Genomic DNA, 15,347 nt, shown 5'->3' with positions numbered 1-15,347 from the left:
CATTTTAACCCCCCCAATCCAGCATGGGGCACCTCGGGCATTCAGAAAACCACCGCTCAGCTGCCACCTGACTCTGTAGGTGCCTAAAGTGCCTCGACAGCTACATTTCCACCATTATAGCCCCCAGGTGCCTACGTTTCTGCCAGTGAGCAGGGGCACAGCCACATCACACCAGGGAACCTGCCTCATGCCGACACCCCAGAAGGTTCCATTCCCTGGTCTGTCTGGCCTGCAGGGCCTGATCCAGGAGCGTTCTCAGAACACACCTAACCTCACACAAAATGGATGGGGTGGGGGGGTGTTGTCAGGAATCAGAACCTGCAGCAGAGCTAGTTTCTGGGTAACCTAATGAGCACAGTCAGGCTGCTGAATTGGCTCCATGGCCTGCTTGGCTGAAGAGTCAACAGAGCAGCTCTTCAGTCCAGCAACAGCAGCAGGTCAGCAGCTGCTCATAGTGTTCACCCGCGGCTGAGATAGCTCCTGCTCATTCCAAGCCTTGCTCCTGCTTTGTTCCAGTCTTGTTCCTGCCTTGGACCCAGACTTGTCTCACACCAGGTAACCTGGTTCTGACCCTCGGCTCCAATTCCTGACTCTGGCTGTGACCTTGGGCTCTGGCACTTGGCCTCTGACTCCTGCTCTGAGCCTGGGCTCTGCTTCCTGGCTACTGATGCCTGCTCCAACCACTGAGCCTGATCCTGCTCTAACTGCTGGGCCCGGCCACCCATGTCCCAGTCACTGACCATGGTGGTGCCTCTCTTATAGTTTAGTGCTTCAAGCACTCTCCTGGCATGGGAAAATCCAAGCTGAAATCCTTTCTCACATGGGGGGAATTGACGGTGTAGTAGACGGCTTAAAATATTTAGATGAAATGAAGTTAAATTGAGAAGGAAAGTCAGCTAGAAGTTGGTAATGCTTTGGGCAAGACACTGCGAACATTATGCCAGGGTTTGCCGAGGGGTGATCCTGTTAGGGAAATAAAGGGGTTGCATTCGTATTGATTTTATTAATTAGTGATAAAATGAAGAAGTAAGATAATATTTGCCACCAAGCATGCTCATATTACCATAAATACGTGAAATACCCCTGGGGTGGGAAAGGCAGGAAATAAATGGGTTGAAACTGAAAAATGTCTGATAAGAACAGTTGGTCACAGAATTAAATAATTGGAAATGTAGCTGCTGGTTCAATTAAGCACAGACCAAGCTCAGCCACACACAGAGATCCTGCCACAATTGTAAAATAAGGAGACCAGGATGTCAGGTTTATCGAGCTGTTCCAGCCTGCCGGAGAACAACAGTTCATGTGACTCCATGGTCCTGCAGACTGGATTGTTCCTACATGTTTAAAGAGCATCAAAGAATGTGGGGAGACTTTGTATAAAACTCCATTTGAAATTAAACTGGACATTTCAGCAGCCAGCAAAGTGCCGAGGGCAAACGGCAGCTTGGCCAGCGTAGGATGCAGTGGTGATCAGAGAGCATTGCAAGAGGGACCCGTGGAAAGCAATCAGTGAAAGGAGGTTGCTGAGCAGAGCTGAGCAGCGGGTGTTCACTGGCTGTCCCAAGACGGTCGTACTCCTGGCTACGGCCTAACTTGTCCTACACATCCTGGTGTCACACCAGGAGTTTTGCACAAAAGAGACTGGAATTTTCAAGACCCTCATGTAAGAACTCACAAGATATACCTGTGGCTGGGTGGCGAGAAGAACACAGCTCTCATTTTGGTTGGACATTTCCAGCCTTCATCACAAGCATGGGTCACCGTTTGATTGGTCCATGCCAGCTTCTCCCAGAGAAAGAACCAAGTTGAACTCACAGCAGAAAGGGGATAAAATGGCCTGTCTCCTTCAGCACCTCACTTCCTGAAAGCCAAAAAAAAGAATTCTGAGTCAGCCACTTGGGAATCCTCACTCCTGGTGACATTAAGGACCCCTCCATTAACCACCTTTAAGTCTCTCTCTCGCTCTCTCTTTTCCAGAGTTATAGTTTGTGCCCTTGTTTTGATAAAGTTTGTTGTAAAATAGCTTTTAAATAGAACAAGTTACAAATCCTAAACACTGTACATCCCCTGTAGTTAACAGCTGCACACTGCTTGTCGAGTTCTAGGTATATACAGACATAACATAAGGCTACATGTGAAAGCCTCTTGAACTGCATGCAGCCAGTCATAAAAATATAAGCGTTCTTGTTAGGTGTGTCAAAGTTAGACTCAGGACTCCCAGTTTGTCAGACCACTCTGTTTTATTAGCACAGCGCTCTGCTAATAACACCCAGATAATGTGAGCACCATGCAAGACACAAACGATCTTATTTATACAGATAAAAGGGCGAGCACTTAGCAAGTGGTTGGACATTAGGAAAAAGTTCCTAACTGTCAGGGTAGTTAAACACTGGAATAAATTGCCTAGGGAGGTTGTGGAATCTCCATCTCTGGAGATATTTAAGAGTAGGTTAGATAAATGTCTATCAGGGATGGTCTGGACAGTATTTGGTCCTGCCATGAGGGCAGGGGACTGGACTCGATGACCTCTCGAGGTCCCTTCCAGTCCTAGAGTCTATGAATCTGTGAATCTATAAGATAACAAAGGAAGCAGAATCTGATAAGTTTACCTGGGCTAGGCATGCAAGTCTTATTTCCTTCCTAACTATTACCGATCTTCTGTTAATGTTTCACCATTAGCACCCTTGTTTATGCCTAATGTTTCTTTTCCTGGCACCTGTATTTCAACATTTCTTATTTATGCTTAAAGGTACATACAACATTTCTTTAATCCATTCTTATTTTTACAATATAATTCATTCTACTTTCATAGGTGGTTAGGGGTGTTTACCTGTTTACCAGATTCTAAACTAATACAACTGGCGTGAGTATTGGTTAAAAGGGGTAACTGCAACAGATCCATTCGGAAGGGGACCTTGGTGGACTGGCATGTGAGTAAATTTTCTTCTGCAATGGTGCACCATCTTGTTACACAGGAGGGCCACATAAACCTAAGCACAATCTTGTGTGAGCCAAACAGATTCTACATTGTTTAATAAGATTTAAAGTCATCTGTACTGATTGCTATTTTTAGGTCAGCATATTTTGTATGTATTTAGCTAGAAACAGCCTATGTAGAGCATTGTCTATTTCAGGGGTAGGCAACCTGTGGCACACGTGCTGAAGGCAGCACGTGAGCTGATTTTCAGTGGCACTCACACTGCCTGGGTCCTGGCCACCAGTCCGGGGGGCTCTGCATTTTAATTTGAAATATTTAAGAAGCTTCATTTAACATTGAAAAGCTTATTGACTTTACATACAACAAAGTTTAGTTAGATATTATACACTTATAGAAAGAGACCTTCTAAAAATGTTAAAATGTGTTATTGGCACGCGAAACCTTAAATTAGAGTGATTAAATGAAGACTCAGCACAGCACTTTGAAAAGGTTGCCAAGCTCTGGTCTATTAACATACTTGTGTAAACTACAATGATGGAAACATGATGCTAAAACGGGCCTGGACCGCATGAAATGCTCTGGTGGGCCCTGTACAGCCCAGGAGCCATAGGCTGGGCACTCTGATGTATGAGCCTGGAATTGTTTTGCATTGTGGAGTCAAGTACCACTGGAGAGTTTTACTAATGGGCTTGAGTGCGGTTCCTTCTGCTTTAAGGGGCTTGGTCAAAATTCCAAACAAAGTCAAAGGATAATTATTGAACAGGAATTTTGCTGCTTTCTGCTAGGGATGTGTTATGTGATTCTTAAAACCTGGATGGTTCCATTTTTCCCATTTCTCTCAATCCAATCATAAACCAGTGCTACTGTGCATTCTTTTATATTATATGCTCTTTGCTACTGTTGATGAGGGTAGCCAATAGAAGTGTAAAATCAAATCTGAGTCTTTTCCTTTCGTTAAGAGGTCAATATCCAAAGACCCCTAAGAGAGGTGATTTGGGTAACCAGCTGATCAATTAACTTAACCAAGCTTTTATTTGCAGGGCTGGCTCTAGCCATTTCGCCGCCCCAAGCACGGCGGCATGCTGCGGGGGGCCCTCTGCCGCTCGCCGGTCCCGCGGCACGACTGCGGGAGGTCCACCAAAGCCGCAGGATCAGCAGATCCTCCGCAGGGATGCCCGTGGGAAGTCCACCGGAGCTGCATGACCAGTGGACCCTCCGCAGGCACGCCTGCGGGAGGTCCACCGGAGCTGCTTGCCGCCCTCTCGGCAGCCGGCAGAGCGCCCTCCGCGGCATGCCTCCCCAAGCACGCGCTTGGCGCGCTGTGGCCTGGAGCCGGCCCTGTTTATTTGATACCTTCCTTTTGTCGGGGTTATCTTTATCCCAGACTTTTCAGGTTCGTTGTCTGACTGCAAGAGAGACAGGCAACCCAGCAAAGTCCAAAACCAAGTTCTTTATTGATGCATGCACACAAGCAACAAAGAACCAGCCCGTTCTCCACAGAGAACCAGAACCAGCCCCCCGCCCCTTTCTTCAATGCAGCACAAATTTATATAAGCAAGTTTACATCACAGTTAAAGCATGTAATTGCCTGCAGTTAATTAATGGCATTTGGTGAAGCATTTAATTACAAAATTCATGGCCCTGAGCAGTTCCTGGTGCACAAGCATCTTCCTTATCAGTACTGAGAATTTTATCAGCACTTACCAAGCTTGAGTGCAAGGGGGGGGGGGTTTATCCACCCAGCTCCTGCTTGCTGACTTCATTCACCCACCTTCTGAACCCCCCTTGTTCATGCACCAAGCGTGTGATCACCTGCTCAGCCTATCTTGTGGGCCTTCGGGCCCACTTTAAAGCATCCTATCACTTTCTTATGTGTTCCAGGAGGAAAACACACTCTGTCCATCACCCTAACTGGCCACCAGGTGCCAGCACAATAGGGTGCTGATCCCAGCCCGGGGCCAGGGAATGTTACCTCACTAGTGATAATTAGTGATCAAGCGGCAGGGGGTGCATCCCACACGCTGAGGCTGAGAAGGGCAGAGTCTGCTGGGCATTCCTGCACCGGCTCTGCACTTACAGATCTGCCCTGTCTCCCTGCACAGACTCTCTCCCTCAGACAGCCCATGGGGCAGCCTGGGCTGAGCTGGGATTTGTGCAAAACCACCCGGTGCTGACTGACCCCTGGGCTGAGCAGACGTGGTGACTGGGCTGCGGAGGCCCTGATGGGCTGCAGGGGCAGCCGAAAACAGAGCCAGACCCTCTCCCTTTCTGGCCAGAGCCCACTGGGGTGACACATCAGGGGTTCCCAGACCCAGCCACGGCTGGGCATCCTCCCCTCCCTGTCTCTCCAGGGCCAACCACGTCCACCCCTGGAACAACCCAGCCACCCCCTCAGCCACTGGTAAACAGCCAAACTGCCCCTTCCTCCCTCCAGCGGGTGAAAGCTCCTGCCCCATTTCTCCCCTCCCCCTCCCTGCCTTACCCAGACACGCACTAGCTCAGCGCCATGCCAAGGGTCCTTGTATGCCTCGGCTGCTGAGCCAGGCGTGCTGGTGATGGGCGCAGGCACAGCCATGCTGTGAGCTACCTGTCCCCCTTCCTGGGTGAACGTCTCTCCCAGGGATGTTATTTCTGTCACACAGAATTTACATTGATTCCTTTAGCTCTAGCCCTGCGGCTCTGGCTGCTCGGAGCCTCTGGTCAGGCTCTTCTGCTGTTGTTCTCCACATCCAAGTGCCACCTGTGTAACCTTACAACCCACTCTAGCAGAGGTGGGCAAACTACAGCCCGCAGGACCATCCTGCCCGGATGCTGAGTTCCCGGCCGGGGAGGCTCGCCCCAGGCCCCTTCCCCGCAGTGACCCCTCTCCTGCAGCCATGCCGCCGTGTGGTCAGTGCTCTGGGCAGCAGGGTTGCGCGCTCCTGCAAGGCAGCACGACAGTGTGTCTAGGTCTGGCCAGGCGGCGCAGCTGCCAGACATGCTGCTCTGAGTGGCATGATAAGGGGGCGGGGGATCCCGGGGGCAGACAGGGGATGGTTTGATGGGGCGGAGGTTCGAGGGCGGTGGTCAGGGGGTGGTTGGATGGGGCAGAGGTTCAAGGGGGGTGGTCAGGGGATGGGGGATTGTATAGGTATGGGAGTCCTGAGGGGCCTGTCGGGGTGTGGACAGGGGTCAGGGCAGTCAGGGAGAAGGGGGGCTGGATAGGGGGTGGGGTCCCAGGGATGGGGGACAAGCAGCCAAATAAGCTGTGGTGTGGTGAGAAATGCAACTGACAAAGGGCAGAAGTACTTGAGCGATGATCAGGTGTTCTTGGCCCAGGTGGAGACGGCTGTGGGATGAGATTAGATTAGTTCAGTAACTGACCAATTTTAGGTCCTGCTGAGAGAATTTTTCCTTGGGGAAATGTTTCCTCTCATACTGGAATCAGTGTGGACAGACAGCAGCATTTTCCCTGCTCAGCTGTACGAAAGCTGATTTAACCCAAAGCGCTTTACAGCTGCAAGTGTAGCCAGATCCTGTGTCTCCAATCTCAGACAGACTCATAAGAAGTTAATCATGTCCACACTGGGTCAGACCAATGGGTTCCCTAGGGAGGTGGTGGAATCTCCTTCCTTAGAGGTTTTTAAGGCCCAGCTTGACAAAGCCCTGGCTGGGATGATTTAGTTGGGAATTGGTCCTGCTTTGAGCAGGGGGTTGGACTAGATACCTCCTGAGGTTTCTTCCAACCCTGATATTCTATGATTCTGTTTCCCCCCGTGTATAGTCAGCTTATAGATACTGACCTTTCTGAGGAATTTTGAGATCTACAGTTGAAAAACACCAGCTAGAGGGGAAGGACGGGCCCAGTGGTTGTTGGGCACTAGTCTGTGACATGGGAAACTCAGGTAATTCTCTACAGACTTCCTGTATGGGCTGGGACAACTCACTTTAGGCATCGAGCTTCCCTTGAAATCTGTGACACTGCCTGAGTCTGCAGAGAGCCTGAGCCAATTGCTCTGAAATCAATGGAAGTTAAGTGCTTAAATGCCTGTGAATTTCCGGGCTTCAGTTTCCCCATTTGTAGAATGGGGGCAATAGCCCTGCCCTATCCCCAGATATGGTGGGAGGATAAAGACATTAATGAGGCCTGAAGTGCTTTGAGCTCTGCTGATGAAAAGCGCTGTGTAAGAACTAGATATCATTTATTGTGCTGGCTTTAATGGTGCTGGGCTAAGTCATGGTAGATGGGATCTGATCTCCAAGGCCTTATTTTCACAAGTAATAGTAACTTGCAGCTTGGTCTGCAGTGCTCTGAGCAGGGGATTCTCCTCCGGCTATGGCAGCTGGCAGGTGATCTTCATGATGGCTTTGTTATACACCTTGGAGGCTGGCTTGAACTCACTCACCAGCTCACTGAGCTCCTGAATCTTCGCCTCCAGTTGGTCTCTCTCTATGGCACCCAGGATCGCGCTGAGAATCAAGTCGACACCCACACCCAGTAACACGCCAGCCATGGCGCCAATCACGGAGGCACCGATCTTGGCCAAGACCATGGCCGTTTGGCTCAGGACTCTACCCACCACCTGCGATAATGCCAGCTTGATGAAGAACCCCATGGCCACAGTCCCAGTGAAGCTGCTCACCACTGTGGAAACTTTGCGAAGAATCAGCATCTTTGTAGCATCAGGCTCCTGGAAATCGTGAAGCTTTTGGTAGAGATCTGGCTCCAGGTTGCTCTTCAGCTTTGCATCGATGGCCTGCAGAATGTCTTGGATGGACTTTACGGCTGTGAGGAGGATCTCGCAGTTCTCCCGGACGGTGCCGTTCATGTTCATCTTAACGCTGTGCAACTTGCACTGACAATGCGTGTTCAAGGCTTCAATCAGCTCATTGGTGGTATCAAAATTGAGCTCTATGCTGTCGATCAGCTGCTGGTGTAACCGCACCACCCTCTCCCGCCTCGCCGGGTTGTCTGGGTACAGGATATCGCTCCAGGACATTCTTGGGAAAGCTGCCAGGAGAGGAAGATGACAGAGGCCTTAGCCAGAGCCCCCCACTGCGCCCTGCCCCCACAAATCACAGACTTACCCAGTGCAGAGACTCAGCTGCTATTAAAACAAAAAAGGCACCTAAAGGATCAGGGCCCTGGAGCCTAATTCTCCGTCAATCCGGGGGAGTCTAAACACCTTGGAGGTTCTAGGGTTGAAAGACTCGGGCCCTGTCTTTTCCCCCCGGCCCCGGCCCAACCACGTGGTCTCAGGAGGACTGGCTGGCTCCAGCTGGGAGGGGGAGAATCCGCCCAAGCAAGCTCAGGACTCAGCCCCACTCCCCAACAGACCCTAAATTGCCAGAGATCCCCCTCGCCCCAGCAGTGTCCCAGCTCCTGCCCCAGACACCCCCACTTCTCCTCCCACACGTTACCTCCCCACATTCCCCCGATCTCTGTCCCAGCACCCAACCCCCTGCACCTCCAACTCCTCCCAGTCCCCCCAATCCATCCACCCCAGAGTCGCGGCAGCATCCCCCATCCACCCGGCCACCTCCTGCCCCAGCCGCGGCGCTGCCCCGTTCTCAGCAGCTGCATGACCTGCTCCCTCCCCTCTGCTGCCCGGGGACCCAGCTGTGGGTCAGACGCTGCAGTTTCTGGCTGGCTGCAAACTAGCGCCCCCTCCCCCCAGCCTGTGGGTGACTGATATTCTTTGTCCCTAGACTGGCACCTTGCCGGGGGCTGCAGGAATCCCCCGTTCCTGGAGGAGCCCAGTTCGCCCGGCGATCCGGGGGGCTCTCACCGCACGACCCCTGCTCCCATCTGTGCCTCCTCCGCCCCGTCCGACGGGGCGAGTTACCTGCTCGCTGGGCCTGTGGGAAGCTGAGGGGCCGTTCGCCGGGGCAGAGCTCTGCTCAGCGCCGCGGGCAGCAGCCTGGGCTCTCCGGCGAGGATCCCTTGGCGGGGACGCTCTGTGCGCCCGGAGCCGGGACTCGCCTTTATAGGAGGCTGCTCCGCGCGTTCACCTCCCCGCTCAGCCTCCGCGATCCCACGGCCGGGCCGGAGCGCTGCTGGGGGCCGGGGCGCGGTGCCAGCGGGTGTCACACGGTCCTTCAAGTGGGTGTTACTGGGACTCAGCTGCCGCTTCGTGACTTCGGCTTCCAGTTCCCCGCCTGGTTTCCAGGAACTCGAGTCCGGCTGGTTTCCAGGTCCCGGTTTTCTCCCGGTCACGAGGGGCTGGAAAGATCCGCGATCTGCTCAGTCCAGGAGCCGCCGAGCCCGGTCCGGGGAATTGCTCCCGCGCCGTCCGCCCGGTGCCAACTTTCACTGTCCGCCCCCGCCCGGGAGCTTTATAAGGAGACGCGGAGAGACGGCGCCGTCCGCCCCTTCGCCCGCCGGACCCGTAGCCTCTCCGAGCGGCGACAGGTGAGAGCTCCGGTCCCCAGCCCGCCTGGGTCGCAGCCAGCGGGAGCAGCAGCCGGGACACCCCCCCTCGCCCAATCCGAGCTGGCTGCGGAGAGCCTGGACACCCCCACCCCCCCAAATCCGAGTTGGCTGCGGGGAGCCAGGCCGCCCCCCCTCCGAATCCGAGCTGGCTGCGGAGAGCTGGGCCGCCGCCCCCCACACCCCGCGCCCGCTCCCAGGCCGAGCTGGCTGCGGAGAGCTGGGACCCCCCCCCCCTTCCCCAGTCTGAGCTGGCTGCGGAGGGCTCCTCCTCGAAATATGGTACCCCTAGATCTCACGACCCCCCTCCACAGTAGCCTCGCACGCACCCCCTTCTGGGGCAGGACCCCCAGTTTCAGAAACGCGGACGTTTCCGAAATGATCTTCTTCAGGGGATGCAGATCACTTCCACCCTGCAGCATCCCTGATCCACAGCAACGCATCTAGCTGCTTGGGTTCCCCGGGGAACCTTTCCGGGTACAGCCCGCAGCCAGCCGCCGGCCCCTGGGTGCAATGCAGCCCTTCAGGGTATGTCTGAATTGCAATTAAACACCCGTGGCTGGCCTGCCTAGGCCCTGCTGAGAGCTGGAACCAGCCGCAGCCTCTTGGTTGCAATGCAGCCCTCCAGGGTATATCTGCACTGCAATTAAACACCCATGGCTGGCCTGCCGGGCTGCAAACTGGCAGTGTAGACCTGCAGGCTTGGACTGGAGCCCAGGTGGTGGGACTGTGCCTGGTGGGATGCTCCCAGAGCCTGGCCTCCAGCCTGAACCCAGATGTCTACATGGCAATTTTTAACCCCGCAGCCTGAGTCAGACCAGACGCCACCGTTCCAAGGGGCTTTTAATACAGTGTCAATGTACCAGAGACTCCCCCATCACTTCAACACACCCTATCCCCTGGCTCCCCCCCAATGGTGCACTGCCTCCGGTTCGCAGCATGGCTCTCTTGGGGCCCACAGCAAATGCAAAGTGGGTAATGGACTGACATGCTTTGCATGCCCCGTCTACCACAGCAGTGCCCCTGTACCTCAGCACCACTGGCAGGCAGGGACAGTTCCTGCCTGACAGCCGTTAGTTAGAGAGAGTCATGCCCTGGAGCATGAGAGTGTTTAATCTTATTAAACTTTAAAAAAAATCTTTTCTAATGTCATTCTGGCTCTCCTCATTAACCATATAAATGTCAGATCCCTTTCTGGGTCTTGCTAGGCTCTCGGCATCAGCAAGATCATGAGGCAGGGAGTTCCACAGGCAAATCTCAGGGTTGTTGTGAAACAACGTTCCCTCTACTCCATTCCATCACACATCCCCCTGGCCTTGCACTGGGGATCCTGAAGGGGAAACTCTTTCAGCCCCTCACTCGTGCTCTCTGCTTTGATTCCCAGCCTCGCGATGCTCTCCCTGTTCTCCGGCACAGAGAGCGAAAGAGAGAGGCTCGTGCGCGCCAGCCAGTCCCTGCTCGACTCCCTGGAAGGATGCATCTCGGCCACTCACACTCTGCTCCACATCCTCAACCAGCACCTTGACACCAGCATGTCCCTGGAACTGGTGGGGGGCAGCGTCGGCGTGGGGGAGAACTTGGAGCGCCTGCTGCGGGCAGTGCGGGAGATGCACGCCGCGGCAGAGCAGACGGACAGACACGTGCGGAAGAACGCCTGCTGGGACCTGTACGCCCGCATGGCCTCCCCCCACACCCCGCTGCAGGAGAAGGGGGCCATCGTCCGGGACTTCCACCAGGCCACCATGGGGATCTTTGGCAGCGTGGGTGGCCCCATGGTGGCCGTGCTACTGCAGAATGCCAGCCTCCCCGAGAGGCTGGAGGCGGCTCTGCGGGAGGCGGAGGCCTCCCCGGTGCTGCGCCTGCCGATGGACACCCTGCTCAGGAGCAGCGAGGAGATCGCCAGGGCTGTTTCTGCTTGTGCCACCCCTGGGGGCCCAACTGGGGAAACGGCTGCAGAGCCCCCCGAGAATGGCCCCGTCTCTGGGACCGGCACCGTGCAAAGTCTGGGCGACTACCTGCCCGATGTCCTCACGGGGTGTCATGCTAGGAACGCCCTGGCTGCAGCCGCCCGGCATCTGGAGCAGACGCTCCAGGCGCTGGCACCGGCCTGCAAGTCTTTCCAATTGATAGCTGCCGCGGCTGAGGTCTACATGGCCCTGATCTCGGAGCATCAGCCAGGAACAGGAGAGGGGCCAGGCCAGAATCCTGCCGGCGTCGCCCATTGAGCTGCGCAGGCAGAGCCATGACAGCGCCCCCTCGCCGCGGCACACACACATGGGCAGGCTTTGCCCCGTTCTCTGCTCCGGTTAATGAGCCTGGCAGAGCCTGGCATGTGGGGCTGGTAGCTGGGAACCGCAGCAAATAAAGGGAACTGAGCAAATCTGCGAGCCTGAGTCTTACTGGTTTGTCCTGGCTGGCGTGCTGGCCCAACGGCCTTAGAACCAGACTCCCCTCCTGGCCCCTGGTGTAAATCAGGAGTAACTTGGGGGGTGGGGGGGACAATGGCGCCAATTCCCCTTCACTCTGGTGTAAATCAGGAGAAAGTCAGGAGTGGGGGGGTCAAAGACCTGAACCACAAATGTTCTGGTTACAATTATTTTTCCTTCAATTTTGTGTGTGTGTGTAGGGGGTCGGGGGGGGGGGGGGAGCGTTTGACGAAAAAACAAAAGAATAAAAAAAATCATTTTCAAAACCCCTTTCTGGTAAAAATAAAAACCCAGGTGGTGGTTTGGGCTGAAAGATTGTGGTTTGGGTTTTTTAAAACTTCCTTTTTTTTAACATAAAGGCATTGAAAACCTTAACCTGATTTTTCTTTGTTACTTCAATATTGACACGTTGCTCCCAGCTTTTGTTCCAGGGTTTTTCCCGGTTTTTCCAAACTGCCTCGTTTCATGTGCAAACAGGGAGCCCAGATCCCCTGATATCAGGGGCTTTGTCTGAGACGCCCCCCCCCAGACCAGGCATGATGGAGGGTGGCCAAGGGTGGGTGTGAGTCAGAGCTCATTCCCCAGCAGGGTCTCCCAGCCCCTGTGGGGGTCAGGTCTGGGCTTTGACCTGGCCTGTGGCACTTTGGGCTTGGCCGGGCCAGAACCCACCTGCCCACAGGGCCCGAGGGTGGAGCAGGGGGTCTGGAGTTGCGCTGCAGCGGAACCAGCACCAGGGAGCAGATGCCGGGGTCAAGGAGTCACAGGGCTGGTGCTCTGGGACAGTTCCTGGGGGTCCTACAGCCGGCCAGCCCCCCCTAGGGTCTCGCTCTGTCACCAGGGGAAGCCACTTGGCTTCACCACCTCCTGGAACCCAACCTGGGCACCTCCAGCCCCCTCGTTCCCTCCAGCAACTCCGCCTGAGACGGCACCTAAGGGAGACGTGTACCCCAAAGGAGGCACTGCCCCCAGCATCTGCTGGGGCTCCCAGCCAGTGGGGGAAGGGCAGCGGGTTAGTTAGGTGTCTGCACCCAGCATGGCCAGTCCTCGGTCAGTCTAGAGAGCCAGAAGCTGCAGCCTGGGGTGTGAGCAGATCCGAGCCCCAGCCAAACATGTCCACCCTCGGCCCCCGCTCTTCCAGCTGGCTTCCTGCAATGCAGGGAGGGCATCACCCTGGGCATTAGTTACTAGGTTGGAAATGTCCCAGCAGGTTGGCTTTGCCGTTGTCTTTGTGGAGTTGCCAGCAATTGGCCCCAAGTCGAGAAAGCCAGGATCTGCTGCCCCGGGTGGTAGCCTGCCCCAGAGAAAACTGATCTTTTCCAGCCCCTAGGGGTCAGCGTGGTACATAGGGGAAACTGAGGCACACACGGTCTTCACACAAACTAGTGCAGACACTTCCCACTGCGCTACTCATGCAGGTGCAACCTGAGACTCACAGGAAACATGCGTGAGCAGAACTCTCACAACTGCTAGCTGGCATGGACACAGCCACGAGCCTGAATAAATCCACCGCCCCCATGTATCTTGGGTGTGGGGCGACACACACACCCAGAGTGGGGCTCGTCCTCTCCAGCAGGGGGCAGCAGGGACACACACACACACGCACGCACGCACGCACGCACGCACAGAGAGCATCTCTATGTCCAAGGGGTTCCTATGTGCATCAGATAAGTGCTCCCACCCCCAGAGCTTCCCCTCATGTGACTGGGGTATGTGCCCCAGCCTGCTGGGTGAAGTAGTGTCTAATGGTTAGAGCAAGGGGCTGGGAGCTAGGACACCTGGGTTCTTTCCTGGCTCTGTGAGGGGAGTGGGGTCTAATGGGTAGAATAGGAGAATATGTGCCAGGACTCACTGCAGCCAGAGGGTTTTTGGCAGTTCTGCCAGGGTCATTACATATTTGTGGGCCCATCTTCCAGTCCCTGCCCGGCCCACTTGCCCTATTGGGTGGCAGTGAAGAGGCATCGGGCACCTGATGGTTGGGGGGAGCAGAGAGGAGGAGATCTGAGACCACAAGCAGGACCCAAGCCCATGTGTCCATCCCGGCTTGTTGGCTCTGGGCCACGGCCCAGCCCCTCACCCACATTCGCTACCATTCCCCTGCGCTGGACCTGCAGCTTGAAGTTTTGGGATTCCGCAGCCTGGCCCCAGGTGCTCCATATGCTGGCTGGAATCACCCTGGGGTAAATCTGGAGTAATGTCATGGGGGTCGATTCCCTTCTCCCTCACTTGGGGGTAAATCATTTCTGTAGCTCTTCTCAGAACCCTCCCCAATTGTCCAATGTCCTGTTTGATGCCTGGCTCCTCCCAAGAGCTGGGTGCAGTCTCCAGTCATGGTCTCCCCCATGCTGGATCCAGAGGGGACCCCAGCTCCTATTCTCTAATCCCCTGCTTCTCCATCCCAGTGCCGCACTCTTCCTCTCGTCCAGGGAGCTCCAGCCCAGTGGGTTCCACCAGGATCTCTGGGTCCTTCCCAAATCGTTGCTTTCCAGGATGCAGCCCTGTCATAACCTTAGTCCCAGTTTTGGACCTTAGCGTCCAAAATATGGGGGTTAGCATGAAAACCTCCAAGTTTAGCCACCAGCCTGGACCTGGTACCTGCTGCCACCACCCAAAAAATTAGAGTGTTTTGGGGCACTCTGGTCCCTCTGAAAAACCTTCCCTGGGGACCCCAAGACCCAAATCCCTTGAGTCTCACAACAAAGGGAAATAATCCTTTTTCCCTTCCCCCCTCCAGGTGCTCCTGGAGAGATACACAGACACAAGCTCTGTGAAACTACACAGAGACTCCCCCCTCTCTGTTCCCAATCCTGGAAACAAAAAGTACTTTCCTATTCCCCCAGAGGGAATGCAAAATTAGGCTAGCAATCCAACACACGGATCTCCCCGATTTCTTCCTCCCACCAATTCCCTGGTGAGTACAGACTCAATTTCCCTGCAGTAAAGAAAAACTCCAACAGGTCTTAAAAGAAAGCTTTATATAAAAAAGAAAGAAAAAATACAAATAGTCTCTCTGTATTAAGATGACACAATACAGGGCAATTTCTTAAAAGAATAGTGAATAAATAGCCTTATTCAAAAAGAATACAAATCAAAGCACTCCAGCACTTATATTCATGCAAATACCAAAGAAAAGAAACCATAGAACTTACTATCTGATCTCTTTGTCCTTACACTTAGAAACAGAAGACTAGAAAGTAGAACTACTTCTCCAAAGCTAAGAGAAAGCAGGCAGCCAGAAAAACAAAGACTCAGACACACAATTCCCTCCACCCAAAGTTGAAAAAATCCGGTTTCCTGATTGGTCCTCTGGTCAGGTGGTTCAGGTGAAAGAGACATTAACCCTTAGCTATCTGTTTATGACACGCCCCCCAAATTGCAGACAGTGGGGAAGCTCACTGGCGGCGATTTCCTTCTAGAACTTTAAAATAAACAGATTACTACAACACATGCACCTTTACATATACTACTAAGTATATAACTAACAGACTTCTACATTTTAAGAACACTTTTTAACTACTGAATTCTGGGAAACTCTCACGGGAGAGTGCATCAGCTACTTTGTTAGAAGCTCCTGTGA

At 54.1% G+C, this 15,347-nt stretch overlaps 2 protein-coding genes and 1 pseudogene across 3 annotated transcripts in view; all 3 read right to left on the bottom strand.

Moving 5' to 3' along the window:
- The window catches only part of LOC127037954 (interferon-inducible GTPase 5-like), a 147,369-nt gene that overhangs the window by 49,007 nt on the left and 83,015 nt on the right, over positions 1–15,347 (bottom strand). The gene's annotated exons all lie outside the window — the stretch shown is intronic.
- The window catches only part of LOC127037978 (tripartite motif-containing protein 15-like), a 178,145-nt gene that overhangs the window by 126,146 nt on the left and 36,652 nt on the right, over positions 1–15,347 (bottom strand). The window lies entirely within an intron of this gene.
- On the bottom strand, positions 7,103–11,091 carry LOC127038005 (single-pass membrane and coiled-coil domain-containing protein 3-like; annotated as a pseudogene).

Source organism: Gopherus flavomarginatus, chromosome 20 (genome assembly GCF_025201925.1).
Source record: "Gopherus flavomarginatus isolate rGopFla2 chromosome 20, rGopFla2.mat.asm, whole genome shotgun sequence".
Taxonomy (NCBI): Eukaryota; Metazoa; Chordata; order Testudines; family Testudinidae; genus Gopherus; species Gopherus flavomarginatus.
This window is presented reverse-complemented; position numbering and strand designations above follow the sequence as displayed.